This window comes from Panthera uncia, chromosome A2 (assembly GCF_023721935.1).
Source record: "Panthera uncia isolate 11264 chromosome A2, Puncia_PCG_1.0, whole genome shotgun sequence".
Lineage (NCBI taxonomy): Eukaryota > Metazoa > Chordata > Mammalia > Carnivora > Felidae > Panthera > Panthera uncia.
The window spans coordinates 17,539,388-17,566,901 of record NC_064816.1 but is presented as its reverse complement, the minus strand read 5'-3'; the positions used below and the strand labels follow the sequence as shown (position 1 = coordinate 17,566,901).

Here is a 27,514-nt window from a genome sequence, read left to right as displayed (position 1 = left end):
GGAAAGACATACATCCATGAGGAACAAGCTTTTGTGACCCTACTCTGTCCAGACAGTCTTGGTCCCTGGAAACTAGAATATTCTAATGGAAGCCCGGCTCCAGGAAAGAAGCAACTCTCTTCTGCTCAGGCTGCCTCCCCAGAGCTAATGAATGTCCCATGCACACAGGAAGCTCAGTCAGTAAATGCTTTCCACTCAGTAAACACGAGGAACAAATGCGTATGTGGCACCAACTCAATTCATAGTAAACTTAAATGTTTCCTCATATGCAGAAAAGCCCACAGAGAATGAAACTAAGATATCTTAACTAAAATTCTTAAAGAACAGCTCCCTAGTAGTTTCTGCTCTCTAAGAATGAAGGAAAAGTTGTGAGATTCAACCCATTATTAACCACACAAAATGAGTCTGATGCAGAGGCAGCCCACCCCACCGCTCCCAGGAACCACCACTCTCAAATAGCTAGGTTACCTAAAAATAGTACTTAAACTCTCAAACTGCTTCTTTTCGCCATAGTAATTAAAACATTTAAGGAGGGGTGCCTGGGTGTCTTAGTCAGTTGAGCATCCGACTCTTGATTTCGGCTCAGGTCATGATCCCAGGGCTGTGGGACCAAGCCCCACAATGCACTCTGCACTGAGCATGAGGCCTGCTTAAGATTCTCTCAGGGTGCCTGGATGGCTCAGTCAGTTAAGCATGACTCAGGTCATGATCTTGTGGTTCACAGGTTTGAGCCCCACGTCAGGCTCTCTGCTGTCAGCGTGGAGCCTGCTTCAGATTCTCTGTCCCCCTCTCTCTCAGCCCCACCCCACTGTTTCTCTCTCTCAAAATGAATAAACTTAAAAAAAATTCTCTCTCTCTCTCTGCCCCTATCCTCTGCTCACACACTCTCCCAAATAAATAAATAAATAAATAAATAAATAAATAAATTAAGGAAAATGAGACTTTCTTCTTAAACCAAACTGAGATAATAAAGTTCAAATGGTTTTGAAAAAGTCAAAAGCAAAAACCTAACTGAAACAACCACTTTAGGGTTCAGACACTCAGAAATTAAAATGTCAAATGTCAGTCTAACGTTAATATAAAAATTCTACAGGATTAACTAGTTTAAAACTGCTCAAACTGAGGGGTGCCTGGGTGGCTCAGTCGGTTAAGCATCTGACTTCAGCTCAGGTCATGATCTCACGGTTAATGGGTTCGAGCTCTGCGTTGGGCTCTGTGCTGACAGCTGGGAGCCTGGAGCCTGATTTGGATTCTGTGTCTCCTTCTACCTCTACCCCTCCCCAACTCGTGCTCTGTCTCTGTCTCTGTCTCTCTCTCTCAAAATAAACATTAAAAAAAAATTTTTTTTTAACTGCTCTGATGGCCAACAGGATGTACTCCACACAGTGGAAAACAATAGTGTGAAGTAATTGTTTATTTGGGATCCAAATACCAAAGACGGGCAGCTTTCTCTGCTTTCAGTTAAAAATGGGCCTTTTTCACTCCTTGGCACCAGATGAAGAAGGTGTTGAACCAACTCAGAAGATTCAAGGTGTCACCTCAAAAGCACTGACAGCTCCAGAAGCAGATGAGGACTCCTAACATGAGGCAAGTTCCTGCCTGACTTGTGCACTGTGGAAATATCACTAGAGGTATGGGGGCAGCCCCAGAGAGACACCATCAAGGAGCTGGAGAACCCACCAAAGGAGTCTAGGGTTACACACACAGCAAGAGACTTAAAGTAAAAATATGTGGGAGAAAAAACTTACCATCTCTGAAAGGCAAACACTATACAATCATCTATCAGAAAAGCTGCTTCGACACTGTTCTCACTTGGAAAACTCTTGCAAATTCTCACTTATCACAGATACCAAAAGTAGAGAGAGGTACAGGAAGGGCAATGGTTTCTGCTGATGGCGGTTTGGTTTTTTCAACAAAGGCAGGAAGGAAGCAAAGGTTTAATACCTGGGTACAAACTCACTCAGGTACAAACATGTCCTACAGGAAGAGAAGGACAAGGTTCAAAAATCCAGGGCTGCAGGCCATTTTCCACCGGACTGTGGTTTTTCATCTGGGTCAATTTTTCACATCTTCTGTGACAAAACTCACTGAGAAAACCGTTCATTCTACACTCTACTGACCTCAGTATGCCACTTGCTGTTAAACATTACTCACCATTGAACTTCACACTCAACAATGGTTAAGATGGTAAATCCTGTTAGATGTTTTTTATCACAATTAAAAAATACTTTAATGGGGCACCTGGGTGGCTCGGTCAGTTAAGCGTCTGACTATTGATGTCGGCTCAGGTCATGATCTCATCATTTGTGGGATTAAGCCCCGCAATGGACTGCATGCTGAAAGCACGGCAGAGCCTGCTGGAGAGTCTCTTTCTCCCTCTCTCTCTACCCCTCTCCTGCTTGCATATGTGCGTGCATGCTCTCTCTCTCATAATAAATAAATTAAAAAAAAAAAAAAAAGCTTAATGGGTAAAATGGTAAATTTTATGTATTTTTACCACAATTATAATCTTTTAAAAAAAAAACAACACATTATTCAGAGTCATACCAATTAGACTTCAGAAAAAACACTTATAAGGCTTAGGTCCCGTCTTAATCATTGATGCCCAGGTAGGGCACGGAAGACAGAAAAGGGTAAACTGATGGGGCGCCTGGATGGCTCTGTCAGTTGAGCGTCCGACTGCAGCTCAGGTCATGGCCTCGCAGTTTGTGAGTTTGAGCCCCATGTCGGGCTCTGTGCTGACAGCTCAGAGCCTGAAGCCTGCTTCAGATTCTGTGTCTCCCTCTTTCTGCCCCTCCCCAACTCATGCTCTGTCTGTCTCTCAAAAATAATAAGTAAATGTTTAAAATTTTTTTTTAAAAAAGAAAAGGGTAAACTGAGCCCAAAAACAAGGATCATCTGGCTGCAGCAGCTGGACTGGGAAGTGGAGAGTAAATGTGAGAGGAGGGCAGCCAGACTCAGCAATATCCAAGTGAGAATGAATTACCACATCCACATACCCGTGTGGCATCCAAGAACCCAATTAAAGCAAATTACAATTATCTCAAGACAGCCCAACAATAATTACACTTCAGTGCATATTTACCGACTACCTACCCTGGGCTAGGTGTGAAGCTTCATTTGCTATGCATGCAGCCTTCCCAAATTTCACAGAAAAATATTCAATTAAGATTTACATATATTACTAAGTCATAAAACACAAGAGCTAATAAAACTAAGTACTTATGTATTATAAATAGGCAAATTTACAAACACCAAGTAAGTGCTTACTGGAAACTAAAAAGTTTCCTTCTGTCTCCTCAAACTTCCCCTGGCTATCCAAACCCCTCCCCATCTCAGCACAAAGGTAGAGTGGAACTATGCTGTGAGGGCAGGCTGGTCAATGTCTGTCCAGGTCAAAGCTGGATGCCGAGGGCTGCCCAGAGAGCAAAAGAGTCAGAAGGGGTCCACTGCCGGGGTCTCGGCAGCATGTCCTCTGCTGCCCTCTCTCACAGTAGATGCCTAGCACCAAGCAGGCACTCTGGCAGACATCAGAGCACAGGGAAATGGTTTCCATTAAATCCCTGAAATGACTCACAAAAGCAGTCATCACCTGATTTCACACTTTGAAGTTAAAAACTGAGTTTTCTGATTCTTTTCCCATTATACAAGATTACAAATAAGTGCCATAGCTCACAACTAATATGCTAATCTGACTTCATGAATTAAGTTGAGAGAAAGTATGCCTTCTGACCTCACTGGCTAATCAAACTCCAAAACAGAGGAGTGAGATGAAATACCAGAGTGGTCCCAGCCATCCCCAGCTCCCTACTCAGATCCCTCCTTACCACAGCCCTTGGCCCTGCCAACAGCCTCCTCACAATACAGGTGCCTAAGAGGGGTGTCCTCGCCCTGGTGAACGCACCCTTCCTGTAAGGTTGCCATCGCACCAAGTGTTTAGGCAAATACTTCAAACTTCAGTGTTTAAAGTTGTGACCTGCTTTGGCTACATTCTTGTTTGGGGCCACATTCTTAAGGCTCAACCATCAAGAATATTTCAACCATGCCAGAAACTGCCAGACCAACAAATCTTGTTTATAAAAGGACAAGACACAACTAGCACCCACTCCATTTGCTCAGGCTTTTTTGCTAGCTGGATTCCTTCCCTCCCACATACGGCTCTAATTGGCTTTTCTACCCCCTCGCCTTACAACAGTTACAAAATCTAAATCATTACAAACTTCGTTGGTAGGCTTTAGAGGTGTGCTTCTGAAGGCTATGGGAAAACGGCCAAAAGATGGCCTTGCAGACTCTTGGAACCCCTCCTCTGCAAAGCCATGGCTACTCTCCCATCAGGCAGTGAGGCAAGGACAATGCCGAGCAGGACAGGGATGCCTGACACACTGACCTCGCAATCAGGCTTGCCTAGAGGGGCACCAGCTCCCAGTAAACTGGTGAAGGCAAAACTGGGCCAGGCCTTGTGAGCACTGCATTGCTAGTGTCTCCCAGAAGAGGATGCTTGGGTTGCTCCTCAAGGAGATTCAGAGAATCTAAATCTCCTTTCTCCTTAGACTTAGAGAAATGTGTCTAGTTCAGGCACCTCCACACCAGGTATGATGGAGAAAACCTGTTACTCCCAAGTGTTTGCCTCTTCCTCTGAGCTCCAGGTGATCCCCAGCTGGCATCTGTCACATTGAATTTATACCCAGGCTAGCACAATTAAAGAAATCCTTGAAGATGCCCTTGTCCTCACCTCCCGAGGTCTCTACCTCCTCTTTTTACAGACTCTGATCATTCCCTTAGCACAAAGGCAAAAGTACACTTTCACTCAGTAGTCATTATTTGAAAATTAATTCCTGTATTTTAGAACCTAAGGATTAAAAATTGAAAGCAAAAAGGGATAAGGTAAGGACAAATGCCAGAGATCTCCCATCTTATCACAAAAGTGCAACTATAATTTATATATCCCCAAGGACTGGGGAGAAAGTGACAACTACAAAGCACTTTTCAGTGGAGGCCAGAATCTCCTGATGCATGAAAGGTGCTTTCTTCTTTCAGAGTTGGGATCTCCTTAATTTCCAAACTGGGCCATTATCAGGCACAGATGGATTCCTACAGCTCTGGAAGACAGAGATCCCACCAGCCCCAGCTTAATTTTTCAGATGTTTTACCTTTATTCCCCATGAATCTTCAACTGGCTTCACTTCTAAAGTGAACATATACAGGGGTGCTTGGCTGGCTCAGATGGAAAAGCATGAGACTCTCAATCTTGGGGTTGTGAGTTGGAGGCCCCATGTTGGGCACAGAAATGACTGACTGACCGACTGACTGACTGACTGACTAAATAAATAAATAAATAAATAGGGATGCCTGGGTGGCTCATGGCTCAGTCAGTTAAGCATCCAACTCTTGATCTCGGCTTGGGTCATGATCTCTCAGCTTGCTGAGTTCCAGCCCCCTGTTGGGCTCTCTCTCTCTCTCTGCCCCTCCCATGCTCACGCTCTCTCTCCCAAAATAAATAAACTTAATAAATAAATATTTATAAAGTGAGCGCACAGGCACCCTACCCTTCCCAGGCTCTATGTAGTTATCTGGACTGGGAACTGACTACTTAAAAGACCTCATTTGTAAACAGAAAATTTATCTTCTGTCTTCTCGTTGTACACCAGGCCAATGAATCTTAAATCAAAAGTTCTGTGGTCTTAAGAATAGACCTAATTGGGGTGCCTGGGTGGCTCAGTCGGCTAAGCGTCTGACCTCAGCTCAGGTCACGATCTCGCAGTTCATGGGTTCAAGCCCCACATCGGGCTCTGTGCTGACAGCTCAGAGCTTGGAGCCTGTTTCAGATTCTGTGTCTCCCTCTCTCTCTGACCCACCCCGTTCATGCTCTATCTCCCTCTGTGTCAAAAATAAATACACGTTAAAAAAAAAAAAAAAAAGAATAGACCTAATTAAGAGTCAGGAACCTCCCCTTTGTATTTGTTTCATGCAGGGATCAAAAGGACACTGTCAAGGATTTCATGGCAACATAGCTCCACTACCTGGCTGGCCCTTCAAAGAGCCCTATGGGAACAGCCACTGCCCTACATACTCAGAATTTGCTTTGTCAGGAGAAAAACAAAACAAACAAACAAACAAACAAAAAACACCTGCTTGGTCAGTAAGAGGAAAGACCAGGAAGGGTCACAGGCAAGAGAGTATGAGTAAACTAGACAGAGCTGTGATTCTATCTTCTCAGACTAAGCTGCCCTGCAGAGCTTGACTGACAAAATAGGATTTGTCCCTCCACCTAGTTATCCCTTGATAAGATTTCTATATGGGGGAGTAGGAGATGCAGAGACAAAACAGTCAAAGCAGCAACCACAGGGAATAGTGAGAGTACCCTCCACACCCCTGCCAACCTGTTTATCCTGAGGCAGTAAGACCAGCTGGCCTTGAGACATTTCTTACCTGGTTGAGAAAAAGACCACAAAAACCTTAGCCCTCTCTCTCTCTCTCTCTCTGTCTCTGTCAATCCCTCTGCAGGAACCCTCTGGATCTCGCTGACTGTTACAAACCCAAGTAAATGTCCCACCCATCAACCTGCCCTTAGAACTGGAGAGGGAGCAAACAGAATGCCACAGGTTCCTTAGAGATGATTTTCACCCCAAGGGAGAGAGCAGCCCTCCAGTCCTCTGATAGCCTTAGATCATTAACTGCTATGTTCAACAAATGCTTACAGGAAAATCCACATTTCTTTGGGAAAAAGAACTAAAAATATAGCAAATTCACCAGTTACATTTATTTATCTAGAGAGCTAGAGTTCTGTCTTTGTTTTATTTTTTTTTTATAATAAAGCTGTCACAATCCACAGACACCTTGAAAAGCCACTCAAGCTCTCTACATGCACAAAGGCTAAGACACAGGAAGTCACACAGCATGCTCTTGACACAAAGTTTCCACCTCTCAAACTCCAGGGGTTGGTAAAGCTGCAAATCAGAGCAGCAGCTTCTGGGACGGTCCACCCTATAAAGTAAACAACTATAGGTAATTTGCAGAAGGCTAATTTAATGTCTGCAAATCCATTTTTTAGATTACTTGTAATGCATCCAGGGATCTTGGCTATCATTTGCTTTTATAGACTACTAAGTATTGAATTTGTCACTGACATGGGGCCAAGGAAGTGACAAGGTTCAACCTCCACGACTCAATGAGCACCTCACACAGGACCAGTGTGCACCTGTCTGGTACTGTTACTTCCCTGTGACTCATGCCCTGCTAGAGGACTCCACAGCACTGAGTGCAGCACCTGGGGTACCAAGGACTGCAAATGGTCAGTGTGCAGCACTTATAAGCCTGGACACAGCAGGCTTTGGTTGAGTTTTTAGTTTTTTGTTTGTATTTTAGATTTAATTTTAAGTAAACTATATAATTTATAATATATATATTTTATATATATATATATAATATATATATATAATTTATGATAATATAAATTTTTATAAGTAGGCTCCACACCCAATATGGAGCCCAACGCAGGACCTGAACTCACAACTCTGAGATCAATACCTGAGCTGAGATTGAGTCGGACACTTCACCAACTGTGCCACCCAGGCACCCCTGGACACAGTAGGCTTTAAAAAAATCATTTCCAAAACATTCTTAGGAGAGTGAACATGTTCTAACTTCATCTACGCCTCAACAGGAAAGCAGTGGTCCTGCCCAACAGAATCTGAGGTGTGACTGTCCTCTGGGTCTTGGGACAGGCAAGAGACCAGTGACTATCAGAGGTCCCAATACTCCAGAGAGTAGAACCACAGTGGGTGCAATGGAGCAACAGCAAATTTTTTGGCCAAACAGGGTTTTTTAAAACTTTTTAATAAATCTAAGTCTGTTCTCAGAAACCTTGTTTTTAGGCAAATACAGAATGAAATAACACCATCAACAATCAACAGCATGGACGGATACAATTTGGGCAAATGGCAAATTGAATAATGATACTTGGTATTTGTTTTGCTCTCTAGATGAAAGACAACTGGATAAATATCACAGAAATAACACTGTCTGCTTCTGCAGTAATTACTTTTCCTTCTCCATAAGCACCTTGCTCTAATAAGAAAATACATGATACAAATTGTAGGTTCTTGATCATTTTTATTCAACAAATTTTGACCACCTACTTAGTATCAGATACTGTCTCCCCCATCTGCTCTTTAATTCCAACTCCGTTCCATTTGTGTTTCAATCTCTCCATAAATGAAGAACAATATAAAATGTAAATGCTTGCTCTTACTTAGAAGATTAAAGTCTCAAGAAAAAGCTATATGAGCCTCTCTTTTTTCCCAATAAACACTTGTCCCACTAGACTGAGTGTCCACTGGGGGCCAGATCAGGGCCTAATTTACCTGGGTCCTGAGCTCAGACTGGTTCAGTGGAAAACAAACAGCAAGGCCTGGCCAGGGTGGAGGAAAATGTAGGTCAGCACCAATCAAGGAAAGCCAAGGCCTCAGAGTATGGCCTCTATTTCCTAGACCACTCTCAGTCCTTCCAAGAAACCAGGAAGGATAGGGACAGGAGGATCCAGGCAGACACTTGCTTTTCGCTTGGCCTTCCCTGGGAGATGGGCTCACTGTTACCATCCAATGATGTGAGTCAAGACCAAGCCTTCCGGTCAAGTTGAAAAATAGGTCAAAGACCTGAAAGAGTTTGCACTAGATCCTTACTTCCTTCCCACCTTCTGGGTCCCTCCTGCCTCACTTGTCATCTCTTCACGCTCCCCGCCACTGGCTTTGGCTAATGCCTTGTCCAAGATTCCTGGCTCATACCTGACCTCTGGTCCTCTGCTCTGGGCTCCCCTCCTCCACAAGCCAGGACACTGCATCACTGCCCAGTGCTGAGATGTCTACTGAACCTTCTGGTTCTCTAGTTATCTTCAGGACTGAGCTCCAAGTCGTCTTCTCCCAAGGACTGCTCTTCTTTCACCTCCCCAGGAGTGCTTTTCCTCCTATCCAAGCATGTCCAATCCCTGCCACTCATTTAATGATGAGTACACTCCACAGCACATGCTCCTGAACACAGAGCCACAGGTGTTCTGACAGCACAAGTATGCTCCACTTAACCTGGACCGCTTACACCCATGGCATGCCACCCAACCCTTCAATGAGACAGGTGTTCAACAAATACAAATCAATTTTACCTCAAATGTGGCATTACACCGAAGTTCATTCTTTCCCTTTGCTTTACCACTTCAAAAATAGCTGGACATTTCCAGTGTCAAACATAAGACTTATTCAGGAGGAAGGGAGAAGACATCCCTTTTTGATGCACTGGCCACCCAAGGCCAACTGAAGCTGGCTTCCTCAGTGACCATCTTCCTCAGATGAGCTTTGGTACATCTAACAGGCAGGTTTATCAACACTTTCTGAATGCCCAGTTCCACCTCCATGAGACAGGCTAAGTTTCTTACTTCAACCAAGGATACAAGCTCTGCTAAGCTCTGGAGCAGTGGCTCTAGACCTTGGCTGCACACTAAAATCACCTGGCCAGGAGACTTAGAAAACTAATGCCTGGGTCCCACTCCAAAGATTCTGATGTCACTGACTAGGGGTATAGATTCCAACCTACTGTAAACCTTGCTCTAAAGACACAGCAGCTCTGAAATAGAACAGAGGATGTGGACTGTATGGCTTGGGGCCCAAACCACAAGATACTGAAGGAACTAGAAACTGCTGCAGCTGAGGAAGAGGACACAGAAACGTAGGAACTTACCCTCGACCCACCACATCTGAACAATCTTGATGAGGGCAAGGACTCCAGTACTGAAATTCTCACTGGGGCCTCAGACCCACAGTTCCAGAACCTCTACAAAGTTTTTCCCGCATGTCCTGGCCCCCTCAAAAATCAATGCTGCTCAGAGGCAGTCCTAGTACCACAGTGAACACCCAGGAGTGGTACTGGAGTTGTTCTCTCTCCAGTCTCCTTGACCCCAGTCTTCCTCTAGCTCTCAGAGGCTGCAGCAGTGTCTGGCTCCACTCTGATTCTGTGGCATGAGCCCAAGCCTTTGAACGGACCTCCAGGTGCTACCTAGGCTTGTTTTCTCATCAGTGAAATGGGGACCATGCTGTCACTGACTTGCCACGGTCAGGATGAACTGAGGGTGATACATCAGGTCTCAGCCCAGTGCCTGCACAGACGAAGCACTCTATAAAGACTGCCTCTTTTAATTACTATGGTTTACTCTGCACTCAACTCCTCAATAATGAGGAGTGTTGTGTTCTGGATGCTGCAACACCTGAAGACTGACACGTGACCCTGGATCCTCATAGCGACCCTACTAAACAGCTAACGTCTCCTTTGTGATATGAAAAAAATGGAAATCCACAGACAATAAGAGACAAAGCCAGCACCCAAGGCCCAGTTCATCAGATTAACATGCCCAAGCCACAACTGCCATCACATGGCTCTGGTATTCCAGGCAGCTCATGACAGCTGCCCATGGATCAGGTCCACCCTCACTGCCTGGCACAAAAAGAAGTACTCATAAGTGTTCGCTTAGTGGAGTTTTTTCTACCTCCCTCTCACCCTCCACCTCCCAGACCCCCAAATGTTACTTCCTCAGAAAACCTGCCAAACTCAGCCCTCATTAAATTCTCAGATTTGATTCGCCCACATAGTCCAATGATGGCATAGGGACAACACAGGTCAAACCCATGTCTTCCTATGACACTTGCACCTGCCTGGGAGAGAATTATGTCAAAGACCACAGGAAACACAAGGTACATGTGCTCTACCACTTCAAGAGACACTGCACCATCACTTCAGAGCTCTGACAACAGTCATGGGCACTGCCTGGGGAGCTGGATTTTAGGGTCCCTGGTATCGACACCCAGGTATATCCTTCCTCTTTAGAGATCAGTTCAATGGTTCTAACAATTTCCCTACCAATTAAGTAGTAATAAATTATTTTTGAGCAGAGAGGGCCTTCTCTTGTTGCTAAAATCCATCTTACTCTTGTTCACTTACTCCACTTATAACAAAAATCAAAAACTGGACATTGATGAAACTCTTTTATTCAACTGCAACATAAGTGAGTATTAAATTAGTTTTAGAAGACTTTCCATAAATAAAAAGATGTACCATGCATCTATATCTTGGTTTCAACTAAAAGGCACCAAGGCTTCTAGTGGAAAGGGTTGATATGAGGCTAGGATAAGGAGGCTGAAACATCTTGTTGCATCAGCAAGTCAGGGAGTACTCAAACAATGATGGAGGCGTCAAAAGAACACAAGAGGGGCACCCAGGTGTGTCAGTCGGTTACGTGTCTGACTTTGGCTCAGGTCACGATCTCACAGTTTGTGAGTTCGAGCCCTGCATCCAGCTCTGCTGTCAGCGCAGGGCCTGCTTGGGATTCTCTGTCCCCCACTCTCTCTCTGCCCCTCCTCTGCTCTCTCTCTCATTCATTCATACATACATACATACATACATACATACATAAATAGAACATAAGAGCCAGCCTGAAGAGACTCCCATAACCAAACCTGGGACAATCTGGACATCAAAATAAATAATGAAAAGAATCACAGTAAGTTACCAATATGAACTAATAAACCAAATAACCAATGAATAAATATATGGGGGGGGAGCTCTTCTAGAATAAATGACACCAATACAGAAGGAATGACCTTAGAAGCATCAATGGATCCTGAAAGTAGGAGGTCAAAGTCCAATGAAGAAGAGAATATCTACACAGTCTCAAAGTGTCCCACCATAAATTACTTATTACTGGCAAAGGGAAAAACAGCAACTTTACAGTAGAGAAAACTGCCAGGTACATCCTTAACCAGAGGTGATCATCAAAACAAGCTGCATCTCAAACCACAATGAGATACCACCTCACACTGGTCAGAATGGTTAAAATTATAAAAAAAAAAAAAAAAAAAAAAAGGAAACCAATTTGACAATAAATTATATTTAAAAAAAAAGAATGGTTAAAATTAACAACACAGGAAACAACAGATGTTGGTAAGGATGTGGAGAAAGGGGAACTTTATTGCACTGTTCGCAGGAATGCAAACTGGTGTAGCCACTCTGGAAAACAGTGTGGAGGTTCCTCAAATAATTAAAAATAGAACTACCCTACGACCCAAAAATCACACTACCAGGAATTTATCCAAAGGATAAATACAAAAATGCTGATTCAAAGGGACACATGCACCCCAATGTTTATAGCAGCACTATCAACAAAAGCCAAATTATGGAAAGAGCCCAGATGTCCATCAATCAATGAATGGATTAAGAAGATGTGGTATAGGGGTGCCTGAGTGGCTCAGTTGGTTGAGCGTCCGACTTCGGCTCAGGTCATAATCTCACGGCTTGTGAGTTAGAGCCCCGCATCAGGCTCTGTGCTGACAGCTCAGAGCCTGGAGCCTGCTTCATATTCTGGGTCTCCCTCTCCGCCCTCTCCCGCTCATGCTCTGTCTCTCAAAAATAAATAAACATTAAAAAAAAAAAATTCAAAAAAAAAAAGATGCGGTACAGGGGCGCCCAAGTGGCTCAGTCAGTTAAGTGTCCGAATTCGACTCAGGTCATGATCTCACAGTTTGTGGGTTCAAGACCCATGTCAGCCTCTGTGCTGACAGCTCCAAGCCTGGAGCCTGCTCCAGATTCTTTGTCTCCCTCTTTCTCTGCCCCTCTCCCACTCACACTCTGTCTCTCTCAAAAATAAACATTAAAAAAATATTTTTTTAAAAAGAGGTTAGAGTGGGAGAAAGCCAAAGCATAAGAGACTCTTAAAAACTGAGAACAAACTGAAGGTTGATGGGGGGTGGGAGGGAGGGGAGTGTGGGTGATGGGTATTGAGGAGGGCACCTTTTGGGATGAGCACTGGGTGTTGTATGGAAACCAATTTGACAATAAATTTCATATATTGAAAAAAAAATTTTTTTAAAGATGTGTGTATATATATATATATATGTGCAATGGAATACTACTTGGAGATGAAAAAGAATGAAATCTTGCCATCTGCAACAATATGGATGGAACTGGAGAATATTATGCTACGAAAAATAAGTAAGTCAGAGAAAGACAGATGTCATATGATTTCACTCATATGTGGAATTTGAGAAACTTAAAGATGAACATGGGGAAGGGAAGAAATATAAGATAAAAACAGAGAGGGAGGCAAACCATAAGAGACTCTTAAATACAGAGAACAAACTGAGGGTTGATGGGGATAGGTTAAATGGGTGATAGATACTAAGGAGGGCACCTTTTGGGATGAGCACTGGGTGTTATATGTAAGTGATGAATCACTGGGTTCTACTCCTGAAGCCAAGACTACGCTGCATGTTAACTAACTTGAGAATCTAAAAAAAAAAAAAACAAGCTGCATCTCATACCTACTCACATGGGACAATCAAAGGTACTACTAAAACAACTTTGGAAATCTGAATACAGACTATAAAATAGGTACACCAATGTTAAATGTCCTAATTTTTTTTTAATCTTTTTTAGGTTTGTTTGTTTGTTTGTTTATTTATTTATTTAATTTTAAAGAGGCAGAGAGAGACAGAGAAAGAGAGAACAAAGCAAGTGAGGGGCAGACAGAGAGGGAGAGATAGAATCCCAAGCAGGCTCTATGCCATCAGAGCCCAAAACAGGGCTTGAACTCACAAACCATGAGATCATGACCTGAGCCAAGATCAAGAGTTGGGTGTTTAACCAAATGAGTCACCCAGGCGCCCCTTAAATGTCCTGATTTTTTCTTAATGTCTATCTATTTTTGAGTGAGTGAGTGAGTGAGAGTGAGTGAGAGTGAGAGAGTGAGAGAGTGAGAGAGTGAGAGAGTGAGAGAGAGAGAGAGAGAGGGAGAGAGAGGGAGCATGAGCAAGGGAGGGGCTGAGAGAGGGAGACACAGAATCAGAAGCAGGCTTCAGAATCTGAGCTGTCAGCACAGAGCCCAAACCAGGGCTCGAACTCACAAGTCAGGAGATCATGACCGGAGCTGAAGACAGACATGTAACTGACTGAACCATTCAGGTGCCCCTTAAATGTGCTGATTTTGACAGATGATCTGTAGTAAGAGAATGTCCTTATTCCTAGGAAATACATAATTAAGAATTTCGGAGTGGGGCACCTGGGTGGCTCAGTCGGTTAAGCACCCGACTTTGGCTCGGGTCATGATCTCACAGTTTATGAGTTTGAGCCCTGCATCGGACTCTGTGCTGACAGTTCAGAGCCTGGAGCCTGTTTCGGATTCTGTGTCTCCTTCTATCTCTGCTCCTCCCCCACTTGTGCTCTCTGTCCCTGTCTCTCAAAAATAAATAAATGTAAAAAAAATAAAAAAATAAATTTCGGAGTAAAAAAAAGAATTTTGGAGTAAAGGAATGTGACGTTTGCCAATCATACAAATGGTTCAGGAAAAAAAATGTATAGATAGAAAACGGAGGGAACAACAATAAAGCTAACAAGGCAAAACATAAACAAATGGCGATTCAAAGGAAAGCGTTTTTAGGTGTTCCTAATACTATTCTTGCAATTTTTCTGTAAGTCTGAAATTATACCAAAATTTGAAAGTTAGGGGTACCTGGCTGGCTCACATCCAAAGAACATACGACTCGTAATCTCAGGGTTGTGAGTTCGAGTTCCATGCTGGATGTAGAGACTTAACTAAATAAACAAACGTACATACATACGTACACACGTAAATATTACAGAAATATATGCCACGCCACGTGAAATGGATAGACAATAAGTGGTAAGAAAAAGGAATGTGGTGCATGTTCCACCTCCCCTCTCAAGACCTCAGTTCTTCCCTGGCAAAGCAGCAATATTCACCAACAGTTGTGGTGCAGAAGAGGTGCAGAAGTCTGCAGATGAGCTCTATAAACTGTGACAACCTATGAAACCCTAACCCCACCACTTACTTTACACCCTAGCACCCTGCCCACTAGCATTCCAGGGTCCAGGCACCAAATGCCCAGACTGCATGATTCAAAACACACATCCCACCAGGTCCCCAAGCCGTCCACGTTTGTAAGGGGAAATAAAGGTATCTTAAAAGCATTTTCTTCCAGAAACACTACAACACAAAATAACACAAAAAAGGACTTTGTTTGTTTTAAAAGTGACTTGGGTTATAATGGAAGAAAATGTCACACTGGGGCCTGCAATTACTACACTGGGTTATGTTTGCTTAAGATTAAAAATAGTTTCATCTTTCCTTCCCAGGAGCCTTCCCTCCTGGAGGAAAAAACCCCGACCAGACCATCACCAAGTTCAGAGGTCCCAGAGCTAAACGCAAGGTCTGGGCAGGCTTAACCCAGTGTTTCTCAGTCATATTCCCTACTAACAATTCCCGATCACAATCCAGAAGATACATGGCAAGCTCACAAAGATGCCATCAGCTGTCTGGTCCTTACCTTTGGGCTTAATGCAATACAAGTAATTCCTATGGGGGTAAAACAAATTCTAATAATACAACAGGACAAAAGTGAAAAGCAGGCTTCCTTCCCAGCCTCAGGTGAGCAGGCTGGGTTTCCTCAGCAGCTATCCACAAATGACACATTTAATTTGTCTCTAAACCCATACACAAGTACATCTCTCTTTAATTCATTCTTAAAGCTCAAATGGAATCACATATTTCATAATTGTTACTTTTCAAATTTACTAGAACTGGGAGACCTCAGCCCCAGTGGCTGGACCCACCTTATCACTCACCCTTGCTGCTTGTGGCACATTTAAGTGTCTAAGTATCCTGCCTCTTTTGCTCTCAAGGGTGCTCTGACTCTCATAGTTGCATTCTTCTGGGAGGAAATCTGAGCATAAAATTCTAGATGTGAAATTACTGGGTCAAAAGTTACATACATTAGAACTGATAGATATTGGCAAAATGCCTTCAATTTACATTCCCACCTAAAGATAGAAGTGACTTTTCCCTCACTTTCCCTAAAACTAAGTTATTGGCAAACTCCTTCATCAACAACATAAGAAGGAAGAGGAAGGAGAATGGGACAGGTTGAAACAGCATGAGAAAGCAATTTGTCCCTCTTGTATTCCTTGAATATTGGGCACGGTGGGTAGCAGGTGTCATAAACTCAAACTGGGAGTAGTGGTACTTCACGGTCAGCCAGTGCGACAGTATGGGAGGGTGAGCATCTAGATGACTAATGAATCAAAACATGGTGCTATGTTTTTCTAGTCAAACTTGACTACCTCAGAGGAAAATTGCTATGGAGAATTTATGGGCGAATGACTCCAAATAATAAGGTATCTGTGGTGTTCTTTGCTCCCATTGTTTCTTCCCTGGACCAGCCCTCCAGACCAGGGTACCTCCTGAGCCCACCCCAGAACAACTCCAGGGTCAGAGCAGGGAAACACAGGCATAACTGCTGAACACAAGGAGAGGAGAGGGAAGCTAGAGAGTATTTTGGGGCTCCCGAGTCTAACCTTCATACTGTAGTTTCACTGTTCTGAAAAACATTAACTTTCTCTAATCATTACTTCCAAATCTAAGTTTGATGCCTGCTGTCCTTCAACTGAAGGGCAGGGCCTGACAGGAATGCTGGAGACCAGCTGTCCTGGAGGTAGCACCCTCCTCTCTTGGGGCCCTGGGGAAAGAGCCATCTATCCCAGGCCAACGCAGCCATCTGGGACAGGCAGCCATGCACCTAACCACAGAAGTACTCACTACTCCACTCTCCTCTTTCTCTCAGATCTGCCTAAGTTATACATGTGGATAATTAACCCAACAGAAAGTGGTACCCGGAACCGTGACTGACATTCCAAAGTCCTAAGATGACCTTCCCAACTCTCTATCATGCTAGTTCTTGGTTCGAAGGCTGCCTGGAAAAACCAAGTGACCTAGGCAACTTCACCAGGATGAGGAGTAACAGGAACTGGGAGCCACACCCCACCATGAGGACCATGATACAAACCCTGGAGAAAAACACCAGGACCAGAAAGAAGGAGCACGAAGCCCTTTAGCAGATGCTATGGTTACGTTATCTTCTAGAGCCAGACACCAAACTATTGAGGGATGAAATGACCGGATGTCTGAGACTTGCTTCAAAATTATGTGAGGTGGGGCAAAAGTTAGAAACGTGAATATTATGCTACACTAGTCACTAAGCTAGTCATTAAGAGTGTATTTGAAATTCCCCATAATAAAAAGTTCAAAAATAAAATACAACAAGAGGCATATAAACAAAATCCCCAGTTATTAAAACATCAAATATATCCACAACTCATTCTTAGTATATACCGACAGAAGACAGGAACAAGAACATTTACATCAATATTATTCAGGATGTCAAAAACTAGACACAGCCCAAATGTTTACCAACAGGAAAAGCAGTAAACTGTGATATATTCGTGTGAAATACTATACGACAAAAGAGAACAAAATGCTGTATAGAACCACACAGACGCCACAGACCTAATGTTTAGCAAGAAAAAAAACAAATGACAGTACGCACACGTTCTATCATTCCACTTACATGAAGATCAAGAGCAGGAAAACTAAGCTTAAGGACAGAGGTTAGAAGAGTGGTTACTTTAGGGAAGGGGCACCTGGGTGGCTCAATCTGTTCAGCATCTCTTGATTTCAGCTCAGATCATGATCTCCTGGTTCGCGGGTTGAGCCCCGTATGGAGCGATGCCCTGACAACGTGGAGCCTGCTTGGGATTCTCTGTCTCCCTCTCTGCCCCTCCCTTGCTTGCTTGCGCTCTCTCTTTCACTCTCTCTCTCAAAATAAATAAACCTTAAAACAAAAGAAGAGTGGTTACTTTGGGGGAGATGCTGATTGGGGAAAGGCACAATGGAACCTTCTGGAAATGTTCTAGATCTTGATCTGAGTGATGTATACAGTACGTAAAAATGTGTTGAGTTGTACATCTATGATTTATGCATTTTGCTACATGTATAAATAATGCTTCAATTTTTAAAAAATTGGTGACATCAAAAAAAAATAAAATGCTACTAGTTACCAGGTGATTCAGTGAAACAGCTTTATCTATAAAAGAATATATTTTCAAAGACTCAAGAATGAGAAAATTCAGCTCTGGCCACGGATAAATTGGCCAGCGCCTGCTACCTGCTGACACCTCAGGGGAAAGCAGGGCCTCCTAACTACTTTCACTGCTAGCTGATCATAGATAGCAAACACCAACAGAGCAGCCAGCACTAGGAAACATGGCTTTAACTCCTGCTTTACCACCCTAAGCAAGTAGCCATAATTATGCCCTCACCAAAACATGAATAATTCCATTTTTAAATGTAATAGTAAAGATCACTCATACGGAAGATTCGGCATTCCCCTCACTGCCATGCCTGCTGCTGGCTGCCTGACACCCACTCCCATGGGCAGCTCCTGAGCACTGCTAGGCAGCCTCTGCGGCCCTTCCTCCAGCACAGCCCACACCTCCCTGACTGGAATTCCTTACGTTTTCCTGCCAAAGGGACAAACTCTCAGAAAACTTGGGATTCAAAACAAGAAAACAAAACCTGGTCTACTTCCTTAGGCCTAAGCAATCTTAGTGGACAGAACAACACAAAAATCTGAATTTATTTGGCTTTGAAATGAAGTATAAAATAAACGAAATTTTAAATGTGTGAAATAGTAACACCACAAACAAAACACCACATGCACATGTTAAGTGTCTCAGCACTAGGGAAAGGCCAGATAAACCCCAGGATGGTACATGATACCTTTCCTCAGTAGCAATTCCCACTTGAAGGGCAATGAGCTCAGTATATACAAAGGTGTAGGCCAGCCACTAGCAAAGCCCTTTACCTCCAGATCCTCACAGCAAAGGTGGATCAGGCAGCTGCTGTCTCTGAGGTGAGCACAGAGTTGCCCCCGCATCAAAAACAGGCTTGGGCTGCCCATCAAATTCTGAGGGAAGCTGAGTGAGGCCTGCAAACGAGAAAGCCAGGGCCAGCTGACAAGTTCCCGGGCCTGGAGCCTACGCCTAGTCTCACAATGAAACAATCTCTGGCCCTCCACATGCCCACAGCTTTGGCCACCTACCAGCACAGTTGCAGCACTGGCAGCTGGCACACTTCCCTATTATGAAAGGCAGGTTTCTGTACCCAGAGCTTGATACCAGCATGTGAGGCCACGACCACAGCCCACAGAGCCTTCCACTGTTCCCCCGGCCCACTGGCCCAATGGCACAGATATGAGGAAAAGACTGGATTCTGGCTGCTCTCTATGCCCTACCCAGATTTTTCCATTTCCTTACACTGGGGCTGTGCCCCACAAGAAGAAAATCCTCTGAAACAGCTTTCAAACACAGAGAAAATTTGTAAAACACAACACTCATGGGACAGAGTATGAGACAACCATTTAAATCATCAGGATCAACACCTTCATTTTACAGATGAGTAAACAGAGGTTTCCACAGTCCCCCAGACGGTGAGCAAACAGTATGAGATTCCCTCTCCTCAGCCTCAAACAGCTCTTTTCCCATCAGAACACCATATAAACAAAGGGGGAAAGGAAGGAAGGAAAGTTGAAAATAGGGGATAAAATGATGGACAGACAGGGAAAGACAGGAACATTGGGAGTTAGAGGGAAGGGAGGGCCTGAGAGGTGGATGTTGCTGTGAGTCCACTTTGGTGAATTAAGCCAGAGGAGACATCAGGCTCTTCCTCTTGCAACACCTGTCACATGGGTTCTGGAGAGACTGGTTTGACAAGGACTACAGAGCCAGTGAGAGGCTGGGCTGGGCCTGGCCTCTCCTCAGGCCCTCGTCCTCCCACAGAAGTGGTGCTCTGGGTACCAGCAATGAGCAATGTGGAACAAGAGGAAAGCAGCCCTCCAGCCATGCCAAAGGTCCAAACCTGAGGCTGATCGGCCTTTGGATCCAGTCATCGATTCACAGGAAATGCAAAGAAGAGCATGGGTGGCCTGCACCCTGAGACACTATCTGCTATTTTGGACTGTGGGAGGGGCGCCTAGGTGGCTCAGTCAGTTAAGCGTCCAACTTTGGCTCAGGTCATGATCTCACAGTTCATGAGTTTGAGCCCTGCATTGGGCTCTGTGCTGACAGCTGGGAGCCAGAAGCCTGGAGCCTGCTTTGGATTCTGTGTCTCCCTCTCTCTCTGCCCTTCCTCCACTTGTGCATGCTCTCACTCACACACTCTCTCTCTCTCAAAAATAAATAAACATTAAAAACAAATTAAAAAAAAAAAAAAACTTAAACCAAAATTTGGACTGTGGGAAGACTCCACAAATTTAAGTGTCCAGGGTTTTTAGCAGATAATTGCAAGGAAAGGGGATAGAGGGGGAATCTGTAGATTAAAGAAACTTAGAAGACATACCAAGTTTTAAAAATGGTCAAAACTGGGGCACCTGGCTGGCTCAGTCAGTTGACCATGCAACTCTTGATCTCAGGGTTGTGAGTTCAAGCCCCATGCTGGGTGTGGAGCTTACTTAAAAAAAAAAAAAAAAAAAAGATAAAATTAAACTAAACTACAGTGCCTAAGGATACACATGTGGAAGATAAAACCAAAAATAAATGTAAGGAAATGGATACAAAAAAACAGGTTGGGGGTCACCTTTGGAAGGTAGGAAATGGAGGGCTGTAGCAGGGATGGGACCCACCAAGAGGTCTCTGGTAGGGCCAGCAAAGCTCTATTTCTTAACCTTATAATTCACTAAGCTATATTTTTTGGGGGGAGGAGAGGTTGTTTTCTCTATTTTTGTTTTATTTTACACTAGTAAAGTTTAAAAAAAAGGTTAATAAAATATTTTTAGGGGCACCTAGCTGACTCAGTTGGTAGAACTCTTGATGTCGGGGTCTTGAGTTCAAGCCCCACCTCGGGTGTGGAGCCTACTTTAAGTATACATACATATATTATACACACATACATATGTATACACATACATAAATATACATATATAGTTTTAATAGGTAAAGTGATATTGCAACAGAATGAATGCAGAAACAATATAAGAATCCAGCTGTCTTCTACAAGCCAGATATTAAAGAATTTGCAAAAATGCAAAAAAAAAAAAATAAATAACAATAAGATGAAGTAAACAGGTGCACCTGGGTGGCTCAGTTAAGTATCTGACTCTTGATTTGGGCTCAGGTCATGAGCTTATCATGGTCGTTAAGACTGAGCCCCATGTCAAGCTCCCAGTCAAGCCCCGTGCTGAACATGGAGCCTGCTTAAGATATTCCCTCTCTCTCTCTCCAAACAAACAAAAGATGAAATAATCATAAAACCAAACCAACCCTGGAAGAGTTTGAAGACTGTGTAAAGCAGAACATGTAGAAAGAAAGACAGGAAGGGTGAACACAGAGGTCAGCCCCACAGCCAACTAGGTGGGTACCTCCAATTCTGGGGTTCGGCATGAGGAACCCCCAGTGGCCACTCCCCTGGTGCTATGCTCTCCAACAGTTGTTAGTTATTAAGCTGATGTTGCAGCCACCTGTGTGGCTCCTTTATCCATCTCTCAACCAGTTCTCAGGGATAAATTGTTTATTTTTTTTTTTTAAGTTTTATTTATTTTTGAGACAGAGAGAGACACAGCATGAACGGGGGAGGGGCAGAGAGAGAGGGAGACACAGAATCGGAAGCAAGCTCCAGGCTCTGAGCCATCAGCCCAGAGCCCGAAGCAGGGCTCGAACTCGCGGACTGCGAGATCGTGACCTGAGCTGAAGTCGGACGCTTAACTGACTGAGCCACCCAGGCGCCCCTAAATTGTTTATTTTTAACTGGGGAACCAAAAATCCCCACATGTCTCCTCCAGGCATTACTCCTTCCACTGCAGATTTTCCTGACTCTCACAGCCTGAAGGGTTTTAACTTGCTCCCCTGGTAAAGCACACCAACACTGCCTTTCAGATTCCACTATTCCTCAGCTCTGGCCTAGACCAACCTCACTGCCTTAGTTTCTGTTCAGAAGCTACCTCTATCTACACCATAAATCCATCATTTTAGGACTGGTCAAAGTCTCCCATCCCTACTCCTAGCCGACTTGACCCCACAATGGTTTCTAGATCCCACCCCTTGTTGTCCCCCTGGCCTCCCATCTCCTCCAACTTGGGGATTAACAGAGCAAACTTAACAAAGTTCCTCTGCTCACTGTTATCTTCTCCCTCCCCTCTCCTTTCCAGGGTTCATCTTCTCTAATCCCCCTCCCATTTCGTCCTGCAGCTTCCTCAATTAACCCCCAAATTCCCCCCACATCCTTATCCAAATCACTACCAAACCAAGAGGGCTTCCATGGTTCACTTCGGCCAATCTCTGAAACACCATTTTGCAGGCCCTAGCAGGATCACCTAAGGCATGGCATCAGCGCCAGGAACTGGCTCAACAGGTCACAGACATATCTGTGTGTGCCCAAATGTCAGTCTGACTTTGAAAATAATCTAGAACTGCAGTTATCCAATCACTGTGTTGTACACAGTGATTAGTTTCCACAGAAACTAATGTAACACTGTGTGTCAACTACAGTAAAAATATCACCACCACCACCACCACCACCACCACCACCACCACCATCATCATCATCATCACCTAGAACTGCCTCCCAGGCTCTCCAAAGTCCTCTTCCTGATGCCTCACATCACTCTCTGAGATGGGTCTAGCCGCCCCCCCCACCCCCCAAGATGAATCAGAGGCATACTGACTGCCTATGCTCACTTCGGGGGTGTGACCCTCAGCCTCTCCAAAACACACTTTCTTCTAAAAAATACCAACTGAGAAGAAATAATCTTCACTTCTCCTTCCTCTTTTGCCTCAGTAGGGCAGGGCCCATACCTGTCTCACCCATCACCAGATCCATCCCCAGAGCCTAGCACAGTACCCAGGACATGACAGGAACTAAAAAACCACCTGCAAATGAAAGAACTGAAACCCAGCACCAACAGGGCCTGCCCACTGAATGCCAGCTGACAGTCTTTTCCACAGTCCATAGGCTAGCCTGTCTTACAAGGCTGCTTAATAGTATTTAATCTTAAACACTTCCTAGATCAAATTCCTTTTGTCTTTAACTTTTTCCAATTATAAGCATAGATTCATTAGGTGTGCTAATGCATGTAAAACACTTACAATAAGGACCTGACATGGAATAAACACTTTAAAATATATATATACAGGGGCGTCTGGGTGGCCCAGTCAGCTGACTGTCCAACTCATGATTTCAGCTCAGGTCACGATCTCAGGGTTCATTAGATTGAGCCCCACAAAGGGCCCTGTGCTGACAGGGCAAAGCTTGACTGGGATCTCTCTCCCTCTCTCTCTGCCCCTCCCCTGCTCTCTCACTCTCTCTCTCAAAATAAATAAATAAACATTTTAAAAAAATTTTTAAATATATACACAGAATACAAATATTCCAGTCACCCATAATCTCATATGAGTGTAAAGTTTCTGTGCCTCAGACAACCTACATGAGCAGACCAGCTTAAGAACATGGGCATTGCTATGAACACTATTGGGTGTCCTGGTTTCTCCACCTCAGACCCAAATGTGAAATAAAACTGCCAAGGTCAGTAATCCCTCCAAAATGACAAGGAGTCTGGAGTGCCTGCAGTAGAAATGGACTTGCTTCAATACTGGGGTTTCTTCTGTTCTATTGAGAATCAGCTCCTATACAGTGGCCTTCTCTGGACTGCCTGTTCAGCACCGTCCGGAACTACTCCCAGGCTGGGAGCAACCCTGTGGGCTCTGCTTCCCCTCTAGCCTATCAGAGGATTTAGAGTGAGCATTTAGAGCTTTATTTTCAACTCCCCTCTGGTGGTATCATGTCATTTTCTTATCTGATAACAGCCTACAGCTCTACCCATGTGCCTCTAACACAAAGGTCAGAAACCAGATGCCTCCAGTATCTGGAAATCATGTGGAGACTGCCCCACTGGGAACCCAGAGGCAGCTCCCACCCAACACAGAATCATAAAACACAGTGCCTACCTACATCACTTGGAGGCTGGAACCCGATTTTTACCTTTAGGAAAAGTATTCTCTGCTTAGATTCGGCACTGTTGGTTGTACCCTCGCCCCATCACATCCCAAAGAATTTGTACTCAATTTGTCCCTCTAGGAGTCAAGGAAGCCCAAAACAGTTCTGGTTTCCAGGGAGATGTTGACTTTACAGAGTAAGGTTCAAACATTCCATACTAAGTTGTTCCTATTAACCAAAACAATGATAATTATAATAACACCTCAAAATTCCTGTTCTAAAGAATTCCAACCCTACAGCTTACTGAATTACATGTTCCAGGTATAGAATCTGCTGCTGCCAACATATAACCAGGAGCACTCACTCACTCACTCCTGGTCTCTTAAAATGCAAGTTGGCTGCAAAGCCAAAGTTTAATATTATAAGTTACCCAGTCAGGAGGTCATATGGTCATGAGGGGAAAAAATAAGTACACGTCTAGTCCTTTGAAAACCAAGGGCTTTCACTCTAAGGCATGCACTGCTGCTGATAGCTTGAAAAGATATAAACAGCATACAGAAAAAGAAAGCACTTCCAGTCACTCAACTCACATGCAACAACCTAGTCAGCCTATGCTCCTTCTACTTCTCTGGTAAGATTCAAGAAAACAAACCTGGGCACAAACAACCTCTGAAGAAACTTCTTAAAAATCTAAACAATGTTGGGACGCCTGGCTAGCTCAGCCAGTGGAGTATGCAACTCTTGATCTTGGGTCATGAGTTTGAGCCCCACACTGGGTGTGGAGGTTACTTTAAAAAAAAAATCTAAACAAGGCTGTCTAGTTAACAGAGAGAGACCCTGGTCCTTAAAGTATTTTCATCCTCTTACTCATCTTGACAGAAGCCAATGCCTCCAAGGACCACCCGCCCCAACAAGACACCGTAGCACTCAAAACCCCACAGATGAGTGAGCAGTCAAGGTAGAGCTGCTTCCTGGGAGGTACCAATGGGCTTGTGTCTAGGTTTGTTTGATTCTATCAAATGCTAGCTACATCTAAAATCACCTATTACAGGGGCGCCTGGGTGGCTCAGTCGGTTAAGTGGCTGACTTCGGCTCAGGTCATGATCTCGCGGTCTGTGAGTTCAAGCCCCGCGTCGGGCTCTGTGCTGACAGCTCAGAGCCTGGAGCCTGTTTCAGATTCTGTGTCTCCCTCTCTCTGACCTTCCCCCGTTCATGCTCTGTCTCTCTCTGTCTCAAAAATAAATAAACGTTAAAAAAAAAAATTTTTTTTTAATTAATAAAATAAAATAAAAAAATAAAAAAAAATAAAATCACCTATTACATTTGTAATTGTGAAACATAATAAAAAAACACCCCTGAACCCGTAACTCAACCTAAGAAACATAACCAGCCTTTGTTAAATATCAGAGTCCTAATTTACACCGGAAAGGAAAAGGATAAATGTAATATTAACAAGTAGCCATTACAGAACAGTACAGGGAACATTACTAGTCAACCTTTATTTCCTTCTCAGCAGCCTATGGGAAGGATACTCTGTCCCAGTTTTACTGAAGCAGAGAGGTCAAGGGCCTTACTTAAGCCATATTAGGATGCAAGGGTCCCAGGGGACTCAGTACATCTGGTAGGTTCCTTCCTCAGGCCCCTGTTTCTACTGCTGAGAATACTCAGTTATCTTTGTTCAACCTCATCACACTTGTGCCAAACTCTTGCTGGTTGTGCCAAACTCTTGCTGGTCTTGCCAAAGTGCAAGGACCTTCAGTGGGTAGACCTCACCTCTTGGGAACTCATGACCCAAAACACTATGTATGAGCAGGCACTATCTGAAAGAAGAGTTCTCCATTAGAACTCAATACCATCTTATAACAAGTGCTGGTATTGACAGTGTGATCTCAGCATGGTATGTTTTATTCTTTTATTTGATAAAAACAAAACGCCACTCCCAATCCTAAAACAGAGAAAAGAAACCTATCATTCTGCCCAGTCAGAAGGATAAAATAGACTAGATTTTGTCCCCCTCTAATAAAAGAAAAAAAACAAAAGGTAGGAGGAAGGCAAACACCCAGGGTAGTGCCAGTGCCAGCTGCTCCTTTCAGAGGACACTTCCACAGAAGACGAAGAAATCAGACATACTGAAGCATCATGGAAAGAATGGAATTTTTTTACTCAAATGATCTTTCCAGTACCATTCCAAATAATCTCCCTATCTGGGTTTTAAAGGAACAAAATTAGCAGCCATCCATGCAATCATATAGACTTCATGTAGAAAAGCCCTCTGCCAACTCCAGGAGGGCCTGACCAGGGCTTTTCCATCCTCCTACCATCACCAGCTCACTCACTTGATCCTTACAGAACCTGCTAATGCACAACCGCTGACCACACATCTGGCTCCCCATCTGAAACTAACACCCCTGAAAAAGAAGCAGCCTCTATCTATCCACTCACAAAAAACAGAAGTACCTCATACTTTTTTTTCCCCAAGGACACACTGGTCTAGGGTCAAAAGAACCCGCCTGATGGGGGCACCTGGGCGGCTCAGTCGGTTAAGCATCCGACTTCGGCTCAGGTCATGATCCCGCGGTTTGTGAGTTCAAGCCCTGCACTGGGCTCTATGCTGACAGCTCAGAACCTGGAGCCTGCTTCAAGCTCTGTGTCTCCCTCTCTCTCTGCTCCTCCTCCACTCATGCTCTGTCTCTCTCTTTCAAAAAATAAACATTAAAAAAATAAAAAATAAAGAACCGCCTGATGGGTAAGGCACTTTGGTATCAGGAGAGAGTATCCACATCCAAAACAAACCTGTTTTTTAAAAAGCTGAGTCCCTCTGGCTTCCCCTACCTGGAGAATCATATTCTAGCATTTCACATCTTGAATAAGTTCTATAGTTGATTAAAGCTAAAACAAATTTTTTCCAGCCTTACTGAGATACAATTGAAGGCCAAAATAAATTTTTAAAAATTTAAAGCCTATTTCATTCACAAATAGATTAATCCTATGCTTCCCAGAGGATTCCAAACATAAGAAAGGCCTGGAGAGAGTGCCCAGCCTCTTGTGACCAGGCACTAAGCCACCCTTGGGAGCAGCAGGCCTGCCTCTCCAAATATGGCCTCAAATCTGTTGCAAGAGTGAGCTCAGGCCTGCAAAAGGGTCCACAAGAATGTTTATCAAGACGTGACAAAATCAGAGGACAGACCTAGGAGCAAACAAAACACATGCACCATGCCTCAGAACAGTCCTGAACAGCAGGGCAGCATGTGAGGAAATGACTACTTGCTGGGCCCTCAGCACCCAGAAACCACAGCAGACCAGACAGAAGCCACAGCAGACCTGACACTGTGCCTGCAGGCACAGCCCACAATGAGCCCCATTCTCCCTGGAAGCTCATGGCAGGAGAGAAGAGGAGAGACAAGGATATTCCTTCACCCCCTCACACAGAGGAAAAGGGCAAAGGCAGCCCAGGGCACCATAGGCACATGAGCAGCCATTTTCCTTTCCACCTTTTTGATTCAAAAAGAAACCCCTCTTTAAAAAATCAGAAGGGAGACCTGAGGTCCCATCTGATTAAGGTAGCATTAGATGGGCAAATTAGATGCCTTATACAAGAATCCCCTCTCTCGTCATCAATGCCTAACCAGAAGGAAAAAAACTCAA

At 44.1% G+C, this 27,514-nt stretch overlaps 1 protein-coding gene across 5 annotated transcripts in view; it reads right to left on the bottom strand.

Moving 5' to 3' along the window:
- DAG1 (dystroglycan 1) overlaps window positions 1–27,514 on the bottom strand; it is a 69,957-nt gene that overhangs the window by 31,579 nt on the left and 10,864 nt on the right. The window contains exon 1 of one of the 5 annotated variants that reach the window (XM_049640467.1): window positions 23,881–25,123. The exons of the other annotated variants lie outside the window; for them this stretch is intronic. The gene's annotated coding sequence lies outside the window, so the exon portion shown is untranslated. Of the gene's footprint in view, window positions 1–23,880; window positions 25,124–27,514 lie in introns of those variants that run through there. 5 annotated transcript variants of the gene reach the window in all.